An 8,423-nucleotide genomic window follows, 5' to 3' on the forward strand; every position below is an offset into this window, starting at 1 on the left:
AGCTGGAACTCCGTTTTTCTTAAAGGAACTGATGGAAATCAAGGATACTATTATGCACACAATATCAATATATAAATACAAACATCAGAGATTCTTCCCATGTAACATTGGTGAGATATTGATGTATAACAATATTACTTAGAGCATAAGTTGTACTATTCTGCAACAAACAAATAAGCAACTATCCATTCACCTGCAATGTATAACAAACCGTTACAATATCAAAACAGGTTATAGCGTTTTACCAGAACTAGATTATCATTGCGCAATAATTGTTTATGTCTACAATAGTCTTGGGTTAACCCTATTATGACTGCAGTCACCTGTTCTTTAAGCGCTTATTTATAACAAAGATTCTTTCTTTTTAGGTCCCACGCTGCAAGGTCAACTCTCTGTGTATTTGTAATCCAAAGTCAAGAGAATACATAAGGTAAGTCTTGCGTAATAATGCTGCTGACTTTTAACTTGAACGTCAAATAATCTGATAATAGATGACAGAAGCTAGCAATCTTTTTGGAATATCCTGAGTAGAATGATATAAGCAATTTTCCCTTAGCAGTATAATTGCCACAAGTGTCTCTATAAGTGTCAGTCCACTTCTGTAATATGCAGCTTTGGGGCTGATTCAGCAGCCACTACTCCCTTCCTCCTAACTTGTAGCTAAGGACGCCTTGGGTATTGTGTGCAGTATTAACTACTAGAGTCTCTCCCCAAATGCCAGTGTAGGTACTGCTTATTGCTGCCTGGATGAGGTGAATGTCACACACAATGCTTTCTTTAGCCGGGAGAGGTGTTAGGCTGGCTATGAGGTTATTGCAGGGGCGTTACAGCTATCTGTGGGCCATCCTGTAGGCTGTCTCCGGCTGGACTATCTCTGGGCTGATCTGTGGGATATGCAGGAGGCTGTACTGTGCTGCCTTGGGGCTGGACAATCACTCACCACACCCTCTTCTTTATCGATCACAGCTTGGATCAGTCACCGCCTCTGTCACCGCTGCTCAAGGGGACCTCGGGAAATCACCGGAGCCCTTTTGGTAAGTATTCTCCTAATTACAGCAACGCATCACACACTTTCCAGCTGCGCAGCTCTGCTGCCTTAACTTTCTCTCCACAACTGCTACACAGTGGCTTTTCTGCTGCACTTCAGCTTTCCTCAACCCCTATCCACAACACACCTACCGCTCTTTCCCCTGAGCACCTCTATAGTCCCTGCTCTGGGGTTTCCTGAGGAGCAGGGGCTCTGCCAACTGTCAGAGTATATTTTCCTTTCTGGAATATTCCTCACAGTTCTCCCCTTTAAAGCAGGGTATATGGTATAGTCCACCCTAATGGGCTAGGAGGACAAGTCCATTGTCAGTTCAGGAAAGGGGTAAACAGTGTTCAGTTCACAATATTCTATTAATAAGGGGTATTAACACATTAATACTTTTCCTAAATAATTAATTAACTACTAATATTACTTTTGATATCTGCTAGATTTACTGTATCACAACCATATAACATTTTAGTTTATGTATAAACATTAACCCTTATTGGGGTGTTACATTACTTCCCCGCTGGAACGTTGTGTGTCCTCACACAACAGACAACATCCAATAAAGAACAGTCTAATATTTGTGGACACACACACACGCACTCAAAAAAACCACACTTTTTACAATTAATATTGACAAAAGCAGTACTTATTCTGACATTTATGTTCAATCTAATGCCTATACTGTATAAATGGGGCACTTCTGTTTCTCATTCCATATTTTCTCAAAATCTGGTGCATAATTAATGCTGTTTCACTGGAACTTATCTCAATATATTTACTATTTGGAAGTTTGTACTCTGATGGAACAGAAGTTAAGGGCTCTTTAACTGAAATATATGGTTCTTCACATAAAATAGATTCAGACTTTAGCATAAAAGAACCAAGGCAATTAAGTTCATGGGAACCCAACCTCTCTGCTGTGGTTGAGTGGGCAACTCTTTCAATGTCTTTCTTATATTCAACAATTTTTAAATCTGGCTGGTTGTAGTGAACTTTACCGGCATGTGTGTCATCCATTCTAGGTTTAATCTGGTATTCTGGCTCTGGAAGTGATTGTGGTTTGTTAGTATCCTGTAGGTTCTGCTGCACCACTTCACTCTGTTGCTCTACATTTTGTTCAACTGTCCTCCCAACTGATTTTCTCTGCACTGGGACATTGGCATATGGACTGCGACCTGCTGCATATTTGCTGCCTTGCACTGAAACACCATTAGGACCAGTTACATTAGTAGCTTTGGTGCCCTTCTTTCCAATCACCACATTGAACTCCACCAACTCTCCTTCTTCCAAACTGCAGAAGAAGTTCCTGGGGTTGTTCTTCTTAATGGCAGTATAGTGCACAAATACATCTTCCTTGGTGTCAATACGGTTTATAAAGCCATAACCCCGTTGGACATTAAACCATAATACTCGACCCAAAATGTTCCTTGTGCTGGCTGGCAGAACACTGCCTGCATTAGGTACACCAACATTTTTAGCCTGGTTTTGCAATACTGTTTCTGGACCTATATCTTGTCTGTCATCCACAGGTTGATCAATTCTTGCTGTGCTTCCTAAGCACTGATCCTCTGCCTCAGGGTTTGAGTTTAAATTCTCATGTTGCCTGCAGTTGAACTGAACATGTTCCTTTTGTCTATGGCATTGACATACTGGCAATCCCTGTGCGTCAAACTGGTAGGTCCGTTTAATTCTCGAATTCCTGGCTCTCTTTTCGATATAACCTTTCTGTTGTTCTTGAGGAAGCAATTGCTCTTTCGTTGGGTTTTCCACCTCCCTGCACAGTTCTGTAAAACCCTGGATAGATTCTTCAATCTTGCTTTTTAATACTTCACTTTGGTCAGGGCAGGAGGATAACTGAGCATGCTGTATGACTGCCTCTTTGGGTGCCATGGTTTTTTTTCTTTCATTATAGCTGATTTTAGAGGGACTTCTGGCCTCAGAATTTTCCACTGATAAGGAGGAGGTCGTTTCAGAAGATGTATTCAGTCCCAGAATTTTGATAACAGTCTCCTTAAATTCAGGGAAAGGGCAAGTTGGATTCTGTGATCTCACCATGCATAATGTAGTACGCACTGCATCCCCGAGAGCTCCTTCTATAAATTGACTGGTCAATGTTTCATCCTCTTGTTGTTTTTCACGGGGGTCAAAGTTCTGTAGTTCTTTGAGTGATTCCTGCAAACTGAGAGCAAATTCTCTTAAGGATTCATGGGGCTGTTGCTTTCTTCCATAGAAATTAATTTTAAGTTTAGATAAAGTTTGCAAATCAAAAATAGTGGACAATTTTTTAAATATGTCTTCTACGTTCTTCTTCTGTTCAGTAGACCAAGAGTTTACTTCCCGAAGGGCTAGGCCTCTTAACTGTCCGATCAATATTTCCACCTTGTGTGGCTCATTAAGGGAACCTATGCAAAATAGTGACAGCAGTTTTGACTTGAAGTCCTTAAATATACTGTTACCTGGAGTACATGCTTTCCCAGAATAAGTTGGCAGCCATGGGGCTCCAGGGTAGTAAGGCATTGTGATTGGTGATGCCATTGTTCTTTGCCTGGGTGACATGGGTAACAATCTCCGTCTCAAAGTTAACACAGGAGTCTGGATATCCAACATCTTGTTCCTATCCTGTTCGCGGACGCCAAATGTGATACTCTCACAGATAAGTATCTTTATCCTTACAGGTTATCTTGCAACAGCAATTATCCACAGCTCACCACAATAACTCACGAGGAAAAATAATAGAGTAATTTTATTAAGCTGGAACTCCGTTTTTCTTAAAGGAACTGATGGAAATCAAGGATACTATTATGCACACAATATCAATATATAAATACAAACATCAGAGATTCTTCCCATGTAACATTGGTGAGATATTGATGTATAACAATATTACTTAGAGCATAAGTTGTACTATTCTGCAACAAACAAATAAGCAACTATCCATTCACCTGCAATGTATAACAAACCGTTACAATATCAAAACAGGTTATAGCGTTTTACCAGAACTAGATTATCATTGCGCAATAATTGTTTATGTCTACAATAGTCTTGGGTTAACCCTATTATGACTGCAGTCACCTGTTCTTTAAGCGCTTATTTATAACAAAGATTCTTTCTTTTTAGGTCCCACGCTGCAAGGTCAACTCTCTGTGTATTTGTAATCCAAAGTCAAGAGAATACATAAGGTAAGTCTTGCGTAATAATGCTGCTGACTTTTAACTTTCTCTCCACAACTGCTACACAGTGGCTTTTCTGCTGCACTTCAGCTTTCCTCAACCCCTATCCACAACACACCTACCGCTCTTTCCCCTGAGCACCTCTATAGTCCCTGCTCTGGGGTTTCCTGAGGAGCAGGGGCTCTGCCAACTGTCAGAGTATATTTTCCTTTCTGGAATATTCCTCACAGTTCTCCCCTTTAAAGCAGGGTATATGGTATAGTCCACCCTAATGGGCTAGGAGGACAAGTCCATTGTCAGTTCAGGAAAGGGGTAAACAGTGTTCAGTTCACAATATTCTATTAATAAGGGGTATTAACACATTAATACTTTTCCTAAATAATTAATTAACTACTAATATTACTTTTGATATCTGCTAGATTTACTGTATCACAACCATATAACATTTTAGTTTATGTATAAACATTAACCCTTATTGGGGTGTTACATTAGCTCACTTAAACAAAAAATATTGTATATATCAATATGTTGTACTGTAAAGTGAAGTTATTATTGATACTGTTAAGGTTCATACACACTGGGCGACTATGCCCAGCGTGTATGGACAGCGATGATCGTGTTCATCGCTGGGGGAAAGTGTGTATACACTGAGCGGCTTTCCCCCTGCCTGGCACCTATGGTGGGGAAAAGACGGCTTTGCATAGCGCAGAGTTATGCAAAGCCGTCCTCAAAGCAGCTCATCTGCTATAGTAATACCAGCAGATAAGCGGCTTTCCCAGCGATGATGCGGGAGGGCGCAGCAGCGCTCACCGTTCATCGCTGGGGCATGCACACTGGCAGGGGGGTGCCCTGGGTACAGCTGTCCTGTGCCCCCAGCCTCTGGAGGGGCCCGGGGAGCTGTTATTACTTCACTTGATTCTGCGAGGAGACCTGCAACACATGCACTGTGTGGTGTCCTGAGGACCGACTTTGAGAACCTGTGTGTTAAAGTGAATACAAATAGTTAATGTAGTATCAGCTGTCCTATTGGCAACAAGTTATGCAAAATAAAAGTAACAAAACCTGTGCAGGTGCAAAGAGGGGTTTTTCTTGTTTTAAAACACCTGGTACTGTTTACAAAGTGAAATTCTGCAGGTGGTGACATATAACAATCCTTGTCTGTGGAAGATAGTTACTGATTTCAAAGGAGGACAGACAATATAAAGCAATATATATGAACAGTTCTGCTTCACTGCAGGCGCTTATGAATAACCAGAGACGAATCTGAAGAGAGACAGACTGCTGGTTAAACATGTGACACCGATATACATTATATACAGTATAAGAAATGTGCAGCTGTCACATAAACACAGAGTAAAGTCTGCTAGAGATCATTAAAATTTTTGTTAAATATACATCATGGGTGAAATGTAATAGGGTGCGATTTTTTTGTAAGCAAATAAATCGCACCAAACCGCAGCTTTAAAAATCAAATTTTTTGCCGCAAATATGCATATGTAATGAGATGCGAATTCGCGGCAAAAAAGTGCAACATGGTGTGATTTCGTGCGATTTTCAGTCATGAAAATGTGCACATTTTAAAACATGTGATTTTGTGTAAAAAAAAAAAAAACGGGAAAAAAAACTGCGTGGGGTCCCTCCTCCTGAGTATAACCAGCCCCGGGCTGAAAGAGACGGTCCTGGTTTCATAAAATCACAGGAACAAACAAGTCGGGGTTCCGTGGATTTTATAAAACCAGCACCAGGCTCAAGGGCCGGTCCAGGTTCCCAAAATACGGGGGACAAAATGACTAGGGGTCCCCCGTATTTCAAGAACCAGCATCGGGCCCAACCAGCCAGCAGGGTAATGCCACAGCCGGGGGGGGAGACTTTCGCTGCTCCTGATTGGCCGCTAGGCGGCCAATTTATTCATTCAGATGAGAGGCGCGGAAGATGAAACATCTTTCTGCCTCTCATTCCAATCGGGTACCGGCGGCTGATGCGGTGGACTACGACGGAGACGGAGAAGATGACGGGATCTTCGCCAGAGGACCGGGTGAGTAGGATTTCCTTCCACAGGTCCCCCATGGATTTCTTCGGATCCAGGACCCCGGACTCTTCAGCCCTGGAGCCCCGGACCATCCCGGAACCAAGGAACCGGAACCAAGGCACTGGAACCGGACCCTGGTACCCACCGACGGGCTCAAGATAGGTAGTATCTTCGGGAGAGGGCAGCCAGCTCTGTTAGGCAGGGGGGCGGGGCTATACCCAGGAGTGAAAAAGAGGCAGTTTGGGGGTGGGGCCACATATATGCTGTCCTGTTGGGGGGCGTGCCTACAGCATCGCATCATTTTAGCCCCGCCCCCGCCGTGCAATGCCGGTATTTCTGGCATTGCACTGCGGGGGCGGGGCTAACATGCTGCAAATGCGGCATTTTACCCACGGACCCCCCGCCGAGGGACACATCGCGGGAGATGGGGGGATATGTGGGAGGATTGCCACCCTGTCCAAGGGGGGGGGGGGCAGGAGGTGGACCCGATTTCCGGGACCCTCCCGGCCATTCTGGGAGGGTAAGCAACCCTGTGTATATATATATATATATATATATATATATATATATATATAGAGAGAGAGAGAGAGAGATATACTTATTACACACATGTGCTGTTTGTAGTATCTGAGGTATCTGAGGGTCACCAATGCTGTCTGTATTATCTGTTGGTCACAATGCTGTCTGTATTATATGGGGGTCACCAATGCTGAGTGTGTGTGTGTGTGTGTGCACATGTGTGTGTGTGTGTGTGTGTGTGCATGTGTGTGTGTGTGTGTGTGTGTTGGGGGGGGGGGGCACTACCATCTATGTTGTCTGCAATACTGTTGCAGCATTCTAGTCATTTATTTTAAAAGTAATGCAAGGGTTATCATGGATATCACCTGCTCATCTTGCAGCATCCATGCAGTCTTTATACACTTGGAAGGGGACCAAAATTCCTTTAAATGCATGTAACACTGTCCCTTATTCTGATCGGTGCGGATATTCCCGAATTGTTACGGTGCGGTCCGCACGCCACGCTGTGCGGCAGCGTGCGGCCATCGTCCGTAGAAACGCCCACGTGTCCTCCGCATTCGGACGGACTCACTCTTTAAGAACAGGGCGTGTTTACGGACGACATACAAACCATGCATGTGCGGTGGACACACTCAGATTCTGCACGGTATTACAGAGTATGCACTGTGATACCGCATCCGAATGGATGGCAAGCGGGGCGTCCGCACGGAAGCGGTGTATTTACGCAAAACTACCCACTATTATGTCTATTCTGCAATACATCACATGACCCACTTATTCAATTACCTATCCTCATAAAAAAATGTTTATTTGTAATTGGAATCAATTAAATGCCAATATATACTTAAACCCATGCCTAACACATCCATTGCACACATTAACCCTTACATCAATTCAAGTGCAATGGTTTGTATTTGTCCCTGTGTAAAATATTATAAACAATCTACACATATACTGTTTAATGTGAAAAGAAAACCGACAACTTCGAACTTGCATAAAACATTTATTCTGACAACTTGTAAACATTTAAATAGAAAAAAATACAAAAAAATAATTTACATTAGCAAGTCGCTAAGGTCCTGCAGGTCTGCAATTAGCAGCTGTAAATGGTGGCGCATCCGCATGAGGGCCCCACGAACACCCTCATCTGCTTGTGTTGTGGCATCTGTGGGCATGTAAAAGGGGCAAAAATGAGTCATGATATTCATGCATACATTTCACATACTTCTACATAAATCAAAGAAATGCAAGGTGACATGTATGTATATATATATATATATATATATATATATATATATATGTAGAGAGATAGAGACACACATAGATAAATATATATGACACATACATATATACATACATGCAAACTTATTTAATTAATACTGTGTTTTTGTCTCTCTACCCTTTACTCTGCAGAAGACCTACCAGTCATAGTGTTTCTTCTGATTCACAACCCACCCATGACTAACCAATGACAAGCATGTCATGTCCTCCGTCAATAACAACTTGTCACAATCTCCTCAGTCTAAGTTCAGTGATGGTTTGTGGCATGGGAGTTATGCAAATGTCAGGAATGCACAGTACACATCCTCAAAATCATAATTCAGTCTAAACCAACCTACAATTCTGTGAGGGGAAAAAAACAATCTGAACCACAGGGGGTGTTTAGGTA

The 8,423-nt window shown here is 42.5% G+C and overlaps 1 long non-coding RNA gene across 1 annotated transcript; it reads left to right on the forward strand.

Annotated features, from left to right (window-relative positions):
- Positions 1-362: 362 nt before the first annotated feature.
- Positions 363-4,215, forward strand: LOC146079568 (uncharacterized). The gene is made up of 3 exons (XR_014474616.1): positions 363-430; positions 967-1,034; positions 4,154-4,215. It is a non-coding gene; the product is annotated as an uncharacterized LOC146079568 (long non-coding RNA).
- Positions 4,216-8,423: the final 4,208 nt, after the last annotated feature.

This window comes from Crinia signifera, chromosome 5, assembly GCF_055691185.1.
Source record: "Crinia signifera chromosome 5, ASM5569118v1, whole genome shotgun sequence".
Classification (NCBI taxonomy): domain Eukaryota; kingdom Metazoa; phylum Chordata; class Amphibia; order Anura; family Myobatrachidae; genus Crinia; species Crinia signifera.